Here is a 14,348-nt window from a genome sequence, read left to right on the forward strand (position 1 = left end):
TCGGTGTGTTCTGTGTTTAAATTACACTAAAAGCAGGAGGTGGCCCATATATTTTTTTAATTCGTTTTACGAACGTCCGGCTTGATTATTTACAATATCCTACCATTTTACTCAGCCTCATTTATTAAATCCCTCCTAATTAAATGTTTCGCAATTATTACGATGCAAATAATTAAGTACGCTCTCCGGCCAATTTAATATATAGCCAATTCTTGCAAAATTATATAACTTATCTTTTTGGTTTAATTATGAAGTGCTTTATTTGTAATATTAAACCAAAAATGTGTAAAAAATTACTTTACCTCTATCTCAAAACATTTGAACCTAAATTTTGGCACTCTTAAGATCGACCTCGTTTCATTTTAAATATAGCGCAGCTTTTTTAAATAAATTCATTAAAATAATAAATCATATAACCCATTATATATACTGAGCCAAAATTTGTGATGTATCAACTATTACCACCAAATTAAAACAAACTCCCACACATGGTGGTTTATAGTATAAAAAACGATGTCAGTTAGGTGCAAATTATATCTAATTTATTCAGGATCGGCTTCAAACAATAAACAACTGAGGCAGCAGCCTCAGGGCTCACCTTTGTAACGGAACGCAAAGTAGTTAAACAGAAGCGCCAAAATATAATATGACATCCTGCTAAAATACCCTCGCTTCCGTTGGACCAAATGTTTGAGCCCAACGCTGTAGAGGCACTATTTTTGTCCTGCTTTAAGGGCACGTCAATTTAAAGCCAACTCTGAAATTATGAAAACATTGTATCGAAAAGTCGACACGTCAGGTTACAGGTACACTTAAACGACTCCCATTGGACTAAATAGTCCGTAAGACATTTTCACTAGATAATCAAGTGCAGATAGTCTAACTGTCATGAGCGGATTTAGCCATCCGTCATTACCACTGAATATTTATAGAAACTACTGTCGTCTTTACAGGTAGTGTCTGTTCAGTGAAACTAATTCAGCAAAGCCACATGTTATTGACATCGGCTGTCTTGAGAACAACCCAAGTTTTTTTAAATAAAAACAAAACAGTCAGTATCAATATTGTAAAAAAAGGAAAACTCCACCGAAGAGACCTAAAAAAAATGTATCATTCTATCCAAAACAGATTGTGAACAGCGATCAATACATATAGTAATAATTATTACTATATACAATAATTCAAATCTATGATACAAGTGTATTTTTTTGTAGTACCTATAATTATCAACCAAATAAAATTAGGTATATTATATACTATATAACAAAAACTGAAAAGTTACTTTCTTTAACAAAACAATTCCTGCGGGAATTGATATAAGAAGAAGAATATTTTCTGAAATACATTAAGCCATCAAATATTAATAAGAGTAAATAGTTCAATCGATTATTAAAATAAGAGATTCGTCGTGCAAAATTACTTACCAGCTACGATTTATGTAATCAATAATTAATGCGTACTTTCTCGGTAGAAGTAAATATTCTAAAACATTCATAAATATCGATTAGATAATATGTCCATCATTAAAATTGAAACCGACCGGTTTGAGAGAACTTTGTGTAGTTGAATCAGTTTTTTTCTATTTTTAGAACATTCAGAATTCATGTTTGCGATTGAACACCAAATACTTGCACAGGGTTGTAGAAAATTATAGAGGAGAATTAATTACTTTATCAGCAGTTATTTTCTTAAAAATATATCACTTAACTACTAAATGATTTGTAGTAGCAAACTACTCGTATAACTAACAAACATTTGTTTCATAAATGCGTGACTATTTTTTTTTAACTAGTAAAAATCGTTACATAGAGGAGTTTTAATTAACGGCAAGAAAGTAGCCTGAATTGCGCAACGGATCGAACCCACTCATCTTTCGAGAAGTGGTGTTGAAGCGTTAAGCCCTGTCACAACGTTTGACATGTCGATATAATTCTCATTGTCAGTTCATTTATAACTTGTAAATAAATGAAGCACATGGAAGTTGACATCACCAATTAATTTAACAATGCTACCAGGTCTCCTTGATTGTACACGATACAATATTACCAACTATCTACGACAGAGCATGACGTCAAAATAATTCAGGTAAAGTTTATAACTAATAGTTAAATAATTATCAGCACATCACCACAAATATAGCAGAACAAAGCGAAAAAGAGGAACATGATAAGTACTGAATAGAAATGACTGGGCACGTGATCAACAATGGTGTCGAAATGTATAGATAACTTAGTCCTTGTCCATTTTCTGGTCAAATGCTAAATTTATTTATATTTATTTTACGTCAGTGAAAATGTGTGTTCTAAATACAATACATTCCAAGAACGACAACAGAATACGAAAGGATATAAAATCAGAACGAGAAAATAAGAAAAGTGTAGGAGGTGAACAAGGATGATGAGATAATGACAAAACCGAACGACAGATGATAAAATTAAAAAGTAAAAAACTCCAAGAAAGAACGGAGTTATGAATTATGAATGAAAAGAGAAAGTAGGACAAAGTTTGAGAAACGCATTGAGTCATATCTAAAATAATTATTATATACATATGACCATCGAGATATCCCAATTCTTCCAATATCAATAAAGATCAAGCATGTACAAAGGAGGAACGCACACTTCTCCACGTCATACAACTAACTTACTAAAATAATATATAAAATAATGTATGTTTTTACACCATAACATCTTCTAATAGCCTGATTTTTAGTGTACGAGTATCTTCAAACACGTAGACAGCGATAAGTGAGATAAAAACTAAAAAGTTATAAAAACTATTCTTTGCATAAAGAGCGGTATGGCTAGGAGAAAAGACGGATAAAAAGTTTTAACAAGGTGAAATATATGGAAAGAAAACAAAAAATTTCAAACAAATACAGCAGACGTACGTAATTGGCTATGATGTTTGCAACCAAGTACAGCGGAGTATATTATAAACAAAAAAATATGCAGGAGAAGTAAAATAGGTAGACACTGAATTCAGAGCTACAAAATTCCAAATCTTAGATAGTAGTAGATAGTAAGAACGGCAATAAAAGGAATATGAAGCAACAGGCGAAAATTATTGCCTCAGGGTGGAAGAAAAAAAAATACGTGTGTAGTGAGACAAAAAAAAATGAAACGTGTAAAGCTTAGGATTATCTACATACAGATTTATTTCAAATTTCTGTACCAAAAAATGCTACAAAGTTATGAACAAAATGTGTCGATGACTAATTAATAAAACAAACTGTATTAATTGGGAAATTAATTCTACGTGGCAATTAAACCTGCTTATTATACATTTAATATTTATACAATTACATTTATCAGGGCTTGGAATGTGTTAAAACAAATACTGAAGTTCACAGTTGGTAATTTATCAGTAACAATAATTTTACAACAATTTATTTAGATTCTTCCTTTTCCCGCATTAAATGCCACCCGATTAAAAATTGTTCTAAAATCGAGCACCTACTTTATGTTAAATAAAAAAAATGAATGACCAAACTATCAACAACTTTTTAACAGTAAATATTTGGCATTATTTTTTAATTACTCTAGAGCTATAATACTTACTTCAGGATGAAGATTTTAATTGAACCAAGCACTTTTTATTGCCACTTTCATATAATATACTACGCTAAGCACACCCATTTATATACATATATATATATATATATATATATGTATTTACTAAATTGGAAAGGTTTTCGATCACTCGATAAGATTTCCTGAAATATTTAAATAATAAATGAACTGACAATAAATGCAAAGACACATTCCAATTTGAACCATTAATTTAAGTTCGTTCGTAAAACTAACAAAGAAAAATAACGTAATAATATGATAAGGAAACATATGATAGTCGCATTATGAATATCGACAAACCTCTAACACATAATCTAAAGTCGAGAAAATCGTTTGATGTGTCTTCCAAAACGCTGGGAATCATTAATGTATGCTATAATGACACATAAATCACATAGATCTACACAGACCCACAAACAAGTAACACCCATCGTGTTCAAAGCACTTAAACGTTCCTCTATCTCCGTTTACGTCATGTGTTGTCTCAAAGCATTTAGAAGAGGGCTAAACTTGTGGAGACAGTTAAAAAACTTAGGTTATAACAGGCTCTTCTGACACCACCAATCTAAGTTATAAGTTGGTCTCTTTCGAAGCAGTTAAATAAAATATGTCTCGTTTAGATTTGGGGCAACGAGGCAATTCTCAAGCATCCATTAAATTTTATTGTGAAACGCCATTTTGTGTGCTCATCTAAACCATATAAATTAAAATTAGATCTACTCTGTGCCTTCAAATTATTTTTCTAATCAACTTCCCGGGCGCTAATAATTGCAGGCATTAAGTTAATCGCTCCGTGCAGAATACAATTTACTTCCAATAAAATGATATCGGCCAATTTTCCAAGATTATCTTTCTAATGCTTTTAGGGTCATTTCAGCGTGTTATTATTTTCTGCGGCGTTTAAAAGTAACAAAGAAGCTCTATAGATAAGGGGTGATATTAGAGCAGGCCGCTCATTCTTTATAAACTCTCTTTTTCGGTTTTGGTAAGAGGGTCGTAGGAAATTTTATAGTTTGTGACAGGAATCTGTCAGTTTGATCTTCTATCCAGAAGCATTTGCAGAATCAGTCAAAAGTAGTAAACGACGTAATGTTGAATGTGATAGGGCGGGTCAATTATAATTAGTCTAAAATAAACAGCTTTCAGTGAAACGTAACTAATTATTGGGAATAAATTTCCATAATAATGATGCCATTATATACGGTCAACAAAGACGTTTTAATTATTGGAGGAGTTAGTTCAATAATTCAAACGAACTTATTTAATAGTAATCATTAATTCAAATAGTGTGTGGGCGCTGCTTGTAATAACGTTATGTAAGAGTAAACTGAAATTGACAGTTTATCAATCAATCATACTGAATGAACAGTTTTTTCTTCCTAATATCCAAGCAAATTTTATTTAATTACTAAAACCAGAAAAAGGGCACTCTTTGAAAAATACGTGTAATGAAAGAAAAATAACTTGGTAACAACAAGCTGCAAGAACAGAAAATTCTGTTTTTAAAAATGCAAATAATAAGATATAATTTGTCAAAAATTACTGTACGGAAAATAAATATGGTAAAAATAATGTTTGCGTTTGAACAAGAATAAAAATAGTCCTTCCATCAAACCTTTGGATAATATTGTAAAATACATTAATTCTAATTTAGTACTTAGAACTAATTTCTTATGTATCTTTCTGTAAATTTGATAATGTACAATTATAAAAAAAGTTAACAAGTGGGCACCTATTTTAAAAATCAAAATTGCAGTAAATTGCCCAAAAATTCTTTATATTTTGCATCTAATAACTTTTTTTTTATTAGATTCACTTAAACTTTATTTTTATTTTAATAAAAAATTTATCTCTGTTGAAATAAAATAATCGCTGAAAAGCTTAAATCTACCAGCGTAGATCAGAACTGTTCAAGAGCCAGAGCAGTCATAAACATATAGGTTTTACAAAAGTTCTGACTGCATAAGTTCACAATAAACGCCGACTTTTTCTCGACACTTTAAATATAAAAAATACATTTTATATTTAAAGGTTTGCAAATGTGAAGAGAATTCAGAGAAACAGCGATCAAGTGGCTAAATCTCGGGAGACTTTTCTGACATGGGTTTAAAAAAGCTACTGTCACTCTAGACAGAATGTGGCGGAAATCAATAGTGACTTTATGAAGATGTATAATATAATTTTCCTATTATTTTCTGGTGATAGGTTAACTTTAATTTTCAAATTGGATTAGAGATAGAAGTCGTATATTTCAGCGTTTTCAGATTAAAACTTCCTAGAACAGCTTGATAACGGCAACATATTTCTGTTTATTTTTGTTTAAAAATGGGTGACCGATCATGGCGACCTTACTGCCCGAACAAAGAGAGAAGAAAATAAGGGCTTATCTTTCACCTACTAGACATAGACTAGATATTTTTGCATTTTTCGAGATCACAAAAGGAATAAAATAATTTAACACAGTCAACTAGTGCTTTAGGAATCATATTCCTGTATTTTGTGGAATATTGTGTTCCCAATAGTTAGAATCAGGAAACAGTACCTCAAATATTCCTGGTTGTTAAAGTTTAAAAGATTAGTTGAATTTTATAAAATCGTTTTTACTAGACGCTAGTGCTGCAATCTGCAGAAGCTGAACAAGGACTAATATAAATTACCAGCTATAGACAACCATTGAAAACTTATTAACCTTATTTTCTGTTGGACAAAATGGGACACTAAACTGGTGAAGTGTAAAACGAATGAAAACAAAACGAATAAATCAAAGAGCTGTGAATCGCTTACTATAAAAAAACCTGCTTATATTGATTTGAACCCTTCATTAATAATGTCGTAGAAAATTACCCACAATTTGTGTGAGAAATTTTTCAAACCACCCACTTATTAAATCTTTCGGGAAAAGTTACTTGTGGATTTCATACTTCTAAACGGGTATTAATTAACCAGTAATATATGTTATAATGCCATGAAATATGAAAACTAACATTAAATGAATTTAACAATCGCAAATATTGGTACATATTACTGACAATAGTATTTCAGGCTAAATTTAAGGAATTTGAGTAATTTATGAAGCTGTCCTTAAAGGTTATCCCGAATAAGAGAATAAATTCCACAATATTAAAAATTTCTTCAATTAGTTGTTAATCTCACTTTATCCGACGATCAAAATTTTTTATTATTGTTTAAAACATGTATATCTTATGAAGTTCACTCATCTTTGTGTCATTTTTTTCTTCAACATAATTATTTATTGTTTAATTGAAATTACTTAACAGCGTTATAAACTGAAAATTCTATTCCTATCGAAATTTGCGTCGCATCGAATTTAATAATTCAGAAGTGTCGAACAAATATTTATCTTTCTTGGTTGAAGGTTTAGTTTTCATTCGTGAATGAATTAATAAGTGTCAGGTAAATGTGAAAACACTACTTTGTGAGTTTCTATGGACGTATTGAACGATGCAACTATTGTCCAGCACACTGAAAAATGTTTCACACCTATAATGGACGCTTTTATTTAGTCTTTGAATGAGAATGCATGAAAAAACTTCCTAAACATGAACATATTGACTTTTGTTCGCGGCAGCTATTGTAATTATCGTACATAAAACTAGAATCTGGTAAATAAATACGAGCTCCATAAAAATTTCCCAAACAAGCGAACTAAACAGTATAAAATAAATTAATTTTTCAAAATGTGTACATGAGTTTAATTTTAAAACTATTTTAAAAAGTGCGTTTCAATGTAATGGATTATTTTGATGAAACATAAACACAGAGTTTGCAAATTGTGCAATTATTAGTTAATATTTTCCATTAAAACGTGCCAATTAAAAATGATATGATTTCAAACTGTTTGTACGCTGTTTATACATTGAATAAATGTTTGATCTTCTGCATTAACACCAAAACATGGTGGTGGGTGTTTTTTTGCCGCAAAATATGTTCATCAATTTTTCTTTTCGCGTCATGTTTGGTAAAACCAAAGACAAAAATATTCTTTAAAAAGTATTTCACGACCTTGCTTACATATTTAACTACCGCAGTGCAGCTTTATCAATAGCATTTACCAGTCTGTAATGCAGTTTAGTCTCGCTAATTCTCTTCTAAGCAAGATCAAGATATTGGCGGTAAATGGAGGTTGTCACAAACCAACTTTGCTCGATTGCACAACTCCTTTGAAGACAAAACACAATAATGTGTGTTTTACCCGGCGCATCCACCATTCGCCAGGATCTGCCGCAACTTGTGACAATTTGCGCCCAAGTTTAACAAAATTTCTTTTATTATTACGTGATACGCTCACCAACAGGTTTAATGAACTCGCTACATTATTATAGTTAGAATTCTTGAGAGAAAATTAGAAACACGAAACGTAAGCACCCCATTAAGTCGTTTCATTTAGTTTTTGGGAGGTATGTAGTTGAATCATGAAGATTTGATTACTCGTTATAATATATCCATTATGCGGAAGGGTTGCAAACGGTGTAAACGATTTCTTCACTTGCGTGCACATCGTCAGTGCGTTAATAAAATGGAAACATTCGTCCGAAATAACAACGCTCGAATAATTTTTGCGGTGACATCTACTAATAAATGTTTGCCTGAAATTAATACGGGGTGGGATCCGGACATAAATAAATTAGCTTAAACAGCAATCGCGGCAAGCGAGTGGTTACAAGTGACTGAAAACACACTTACCGCTCTGAAAATGAAAGTTACACGTTTCAGGCTTTATCCCTGTTCACCCTCATTAGTCCGTAATAGGAATCAATCTCACATGTCACAAGTTGATTTATTGAGCACATCACCACAGATCCGTTCTTGTAATTATCACATCGACCACCGATTTTTTTGCGATGGCATCACGATGACTAACCCGAAAATCCGGCTCAGAAAGGACCGTTCGCCTGACTTTGTGGAGAGAACACTCGGAATGCAACGTAAACAGTTACCGCTCTCTACACGATTTATTTCGAATCCGGTGAACAGCGCCCGGAACGATGTTTACTCCGGTGAGGCGCTGAAGCTATTGACTGCAGCGCCTCGAAACGGTGAACGAACTGAAACGGAACGACGCGAGCACAACCGATCTTCAGTCGACTTATTGATGTGGCCACCAGCCCTTTTTGACGAGGGAATCCAAAATTCTCCCGGACCTCAGATTTATTTCAATTTAATTAAAGGGATTTAGTGTTGGTGAAATTATAATATAATGTGTGATGGTGGTATCTCGCTCAGATCGCAAATTTCTCTTTGAGAGTAGTGTCGAAAGCTCTGTTTCTTGGGCGACGAACGTCGCTTTTAACGGCAGCGCAGGTATCGAGTCGTCACGGCTCGCCGTTGTGGTTGCAAAAAATTAAATGAAAAATCGTGCGAGAGAGATACAAGTCACACACGTATGAGTAAGGAAAGATATAGAATGGCGCGCATTCTTGAAACATAAACATAAAAAAATACAAAATTGTAACAGTATAAACTCAAAACACACACCCACTTTAAATAATAATGAATAGACTCAATTTCATGTGTAAATAAATGAAGGTAAATAGTCGGAGCAATCACACAAGTATTGTAAGAAATCTTCTGCCTATTTTATACCAAGGCAATTCTAACTTGTAATTGTAGTTAAACACCTAAACCAGACAAGTAAACATGAAAGACTTGGCAAGTGAATTACTGAAAGAAAGCAACGGCTTCGAACTGTATTCAGTGTGTTTCTGTGTCCACAATCACAACTAGCTGTGTTCAGTAAATACGAGATTCATAAGTTTGTGCATACAAAGTTCACCACATTAACATATTCCAAAAATTCTGTGCAATATTAAGTTAAATAACTTTCGAAAAATGGCAAGCGATGAAAGTAGATAATGTTCTCAACGATGTTAATAAAGTGAATATATCTAAATATATGTCGGAACACAATGATTTTTAGCGTGAACCTGCTGCTTGAAGTCACAATGCCACCCATATAAAACACTTATTAAATAGCGTATAGTCAAAATAAAAAACAAAATACAAACTTATGTATGTATATTGTTTTTAGCGGATTTAGATAGATCATTATCTGCTAACTTTTAAGGCAAGGAATCTTAAAGTACTACAATATTTCTTTGCTACCTGTCAAAAATAGTTCAATTGCGGTCACAAAATTTCAATATACTTTCCTATTATCTATTCTTCAGGCCCAATTTATAATAATATGACTATTTACGGTAGATATATTTGTCACCAGAAAAAGATATTTGCAGACATGTACAATTAAAATTATCTCTGGTATTAGGATCGCAGACAATGTTAAGCCATTCATAAATGTAAAATTCGTACAATTTTCTTTAATTATTATTACTTGTTGTATGTAAACTAAATCTAGCCATTTATTTTACAATGAACAAAGTCAAATCTATATTTACGACGCACGAAACAAACAAATTACCTATAATCTGATTATTATCTTCCTCTAAAAAAACCTCTCGTGAGATTAACTAGTAAAGAATTCTCCACAAATTGCCTGACAAATTATGAGCATTGCTTTAAAAAATACAATTTTGCTGTTGAGAAACTCTCTATGGTGCTGACGCTTCCCTCAACGAGAAATTTTAGATAATGACAAATGTGGTCTTCGATTTCCGTCTGTCTGTCTGACTGTCTGTCTGTCTGTCTGACGTGTGTATCCATTTTTATTAAACACGTAATCTCCTAAACTAACAGACCGGTTGTTGTCAAACTTTGTTTAAATATTAAGAATATCATGTAGATGGTTAAACGATAACTAAAATTTGGCTAATCATCTAAGTCAAAAAAACTAGTGAAAGAGTTAATTTATTTTATGATTGTCAGGAACTGCACAACCGAATGCTTTGAAATCTTGTAGACGTTTTAAACTTATCGTAAGCATGGTAAATTTTTGATCAAAATGTGTCTGTTTAACCCTTTCAAAAAATTGCTGACCTCATCTCAAAATTTTGCCAAATAAATCCTATCCAAAATGCAAATGTGATGAATGAGTCTACATTTGTGCTTTATCATTGCATTAAAAGTTTTTAAATTTCTTATACAGGCTGACTCAGAAAGTAATAAGTGAATCAATTTATTGTATTGATTAAGTCGGGAAAGGCTCACTTCATTTTTCCGAAAATTTGGGAATATAATACTGTTATCATTAGTATTACACTGCGCCTATCCAAAGTGATATACGTGTCTTTGCAAAGTGATATACGTGTCTTTGCAAAAATGTTGATGATGTCATCAAGGGAAAACTTTACATTTGTTTTAACGATATCTTTATTATACCTTATAAGGGTTCTTATAAAAAAATAAAATTCGCATAAACAAATTTTATAATTTTTCCAAAGAGTTGTATCGAAATAACCTTCGACCATGTTTTTTTAAATGGAATTAGAATTTCATTACTTAATCCGGCTTTTTAAAAATCTGAAATCATTATTACTTATGCCGAACAAGCCGTCGTTTGTATTTATGTTGACGTGTGTTTGATGGTGTAAAATTTTTATTTTCTTTATTTTGTGGTAAAATTGGCTGTCATTAGTTGTTATCGGTGCTTGAGTTTTATGTTCACTGCATGTAACATTTCATTCAATCTGTACCGCAAAGCACCATATTCCTACTTCTATAATCATCGGTTGACCTAATGGCTTTTTGTTTAATTTAGCATCTGCAACATGCAATCTAGCGCATTTCACCCTATAGAATGTACGTGAAGTCATTAGCTATAATAATAATAATAATAATAATAATAATATAATATTGTTATTTGTGCAAAGTAAACAAAAGAATTTAATCATATTATAGAAACATGTACACCGAAGCCTGAGGAAATATTTAATCGTGAGATGAGATTATCCAATTAATAGAATATTTTTTCAGTCAAATATGCTTTGATACGTTTTTAAAACGAGTGTAGTAGAATAATATAATAAATCACTAAATATTAAATTTGGAAATATGATACAATCTTCTCTATTTCATATATTTACTGTATTCTAAAGGCTCTTCTTTGCAATTTAAACAACTTCAGTAAAGAAATCAAATGTACCCAAACTAAAATACAGTAGTTAAGAACACGATGTATTAAGGCGTAATATTAAACAAACAAGTTAAAGAAAGGTTATTTGCTAAATTTCTTAGGAGAAAGCTGCCGCTTTAAATTTTGTCGGATATAACTACATGGCCATAGTCATTCCAACCAAATTCATTATCCATAAATATTCCTAAGTATTTAGTACAACTTGCACGAATAATCGTAAGATCTTAAAGTAAGGAACACTGAAAATGTTTCTCGCTGTATTTTCCGCAGTAGCAATTCACATGTCATCTGCATAAAGTGTTACATCTGATTTAAAGAAATAATTAAGGAGGTCATTTACGCACAGTGTAAATAGTGTTTGCCCAGAGATGGGGCCTTGTAGAACTCATGATGAAATTCATACTAGATGAATGAAATCTTTCTTAACGAAATATCATATGTTACACAATTAAAGGCTTATAAGATCAAAGAAACTGGTTACGAAAATTCATTGCCATTTGAACTTTGAATAATATAACTTGCAGAAAAGTGTTTACTAAAACCAAACTGACGCGAACACAGTAAATTGTTTTTATTTAGGTAAGTATTCAGCAACCTGTTAAAAGTATCCTAAATGGGAAGAGAATATTTAGGTATATCTGTTAAAAAGTGAAAAAGCGCAGAACTATCAAGTTTAGATCGAAAAATCTTTACAAAAAAGAAAAAGACTAAAACCGAAATAGAATTGCTTTTGATTATCTTAGAATATATATTGATAGTATACTATCAATCAATCAATTTTGGTGATACCACAACGAAGTACATACCCTTATTTATCCATTATTGCAACCGATATGTTAAAAATGGCTTTAGTACGACGGTAAAAAACTCGGATCGAAATTTCAAAAATAAAATATTATTAGGAACAGTGTCCAACGGGTAAAAAAGACCCAATTACAGAACACAGAAGGCAGTAATAAGAGAATTGGACACATTACATTTGGAATTTACATGTATTATAAGTTATAACGTCCTGTGATATGATTAAAGATACAATTGAGAATATCTAGATGATTTTCTATATCCCTATGATTTGAAAGCATCTGCACAAGAGGAGAACCAGCTGCACCTACCGTTCTTCTGGTGGGCAAATGCACATTAGTTTTGTTGACCTTCAGATAGATATTTTGCAAGATATTCAACAATCTTGGGTTCCTTTGAGAATTTTAAACAACAAAAGCTGAATGAAAGAACACTGAATGCTCTAAACCTAGGTCACGTATTACTTCTGGTCTAGTTAGAATAATGTTATCCAAATTGCAACTGAAGATAATAGGTATTTCTTTCTTTGCAAACGTCATCACGTAACATTTACATTTATTCAATATCAAATAGTTTCTTACTCACCATACAAAAACTGCATACAGACATTTTTTCAAGCGATGAGAGTCTTGGAGCGAGTCAATATTACAAAATTTAAGGTCATCTGCAAGCAAAAGAGAATGTTTTTTTATAGCCTCCGCGATATCATTAATATATATATCAAACAATAAAGGACCCAACACCGAATCCTGGGGAACACCAGTTTCTTGTTTGAACAGTTCCGACTTGATCTTAACCAACAGGTAACGATTATCCAAATAAGAACTTAATAAAGAAATCAGCGGATCAGAAAACCTAAAGAATTCTAATTTTTGGAGTAAAAGCCGGTAGTCAATTTTGTCGAATGCCTTCGACAAATCGGTATAAACAACATCAACGTTGATTATCTAGTGCATCCCATAGAAACTGAGCATAATAATCTGCCAAACCGTTTACAATATCCCTAGATTAGATAGAGATTAGCCTTCTTTTTGGAATTCAGAATGCCCAAAATTTCTTGGGATCTGACTTAACAGAATTATTCATTTGCTGTATGTAGAGCTGGTAAGCTTGTTTGATTTTTGATTTTAATAGCTTGCGCAAATTTTTGAAAGATATATAATCATGAGGATTTTGTTATTTGATGTTTCCGCCAGGCAGATTTTTTCTTTTGCATTGTAATCATAAGAAGGCGATTAAACCACGCCGGATAATTTCCAGAAAAATTTCTTTTCTTAGGTGCGCAAGAGTCAAAGATATTAGCAAGTTTCAAGTACATAACAAAAATAAAGAATAACATCTTCTACGTCGGAATAGTTATCGAGAAAAGTCCAAGGCTGGATGATGATAATCTTCTGGTAGAAAAAGATCTTGTGACTTGTATACAATGATTGATCTTAATATTAAATATGTTTGCAAAGCCCAACAAGATGCAAACCAGACCCTATAAATTTAAATTAAAATTTTGGCCATCCAATGTAATTAATTCCGAGGCACAAAGATATATATATTATCAAAATTGTGTTTTACGTTACAATATAGTTCCTGTAAATTTTTTGTCCTGTTGGGATCAATTAATTTATTTGGATTTGATGCATACTCTATTAGAAATAGTTATTTAATAGTAGTCATCTAAAATATTCTACAACCAATACAACAAGCTTAGTATTTTAGGACCACTTATGTAGCTTCAAATACGAATCGTAAAATTTCAATTCAAAATATATTTTTTATAACTTTAAAGAAATGGGTAGATTTCTAAATCACAAATAAAATATAATTACCACATTGAAAATTGCAAACAGTGTTCACTTAACATTTTGAAATACCGTCATCAAATTTTTTATATGAATAACAGACATTTTGCTCAGCGTTTTACCATCTAT

The 14,348-nt window shown here is 31.7% G+C and overlaps 1 protein-coding gene across 1 annotated transcript in view; it reads right to left on the reverse strand.

Annotated features, from left to right (window-relative positions):
* LOC135134514 (hemicentin-2-like) overlaps positions 1-8,628 on the reverse strand; it is a 392,661-nt gene extending 384,033 nt beyond the window's left edge. The window contains exon 1 of the mRNA XM_064063218.1: positions 8,277-8,628. The gene's annotated coding sequence lies outside the window, so the exon portion shown is untranslated. The remainder of the gene's footprint in view (positions 1-8,276) is intronic.
* Positions 8,629-14,348: the final 5,720 nt, after the last annotated feature.

The sequence above is a fragment of the Zophobas morio genome, unplaced genomic scaffold (genome assembly GCF_036711695.1).
Source record: "Zophobas morio isolate AGI-343-1 ecotype UQ-CSIRO unplaced genomic scaffold, CSIRO_AGI_Zmor_V1 ptg000023l, whole genome shotgun sequence".
NCBI classification, from domain to species: Eukaryota; Metazoa; Arthropoda; class Insecta; order Coleoptera; family Tenebrionidae; genus Zophobas; species Zophobas morio.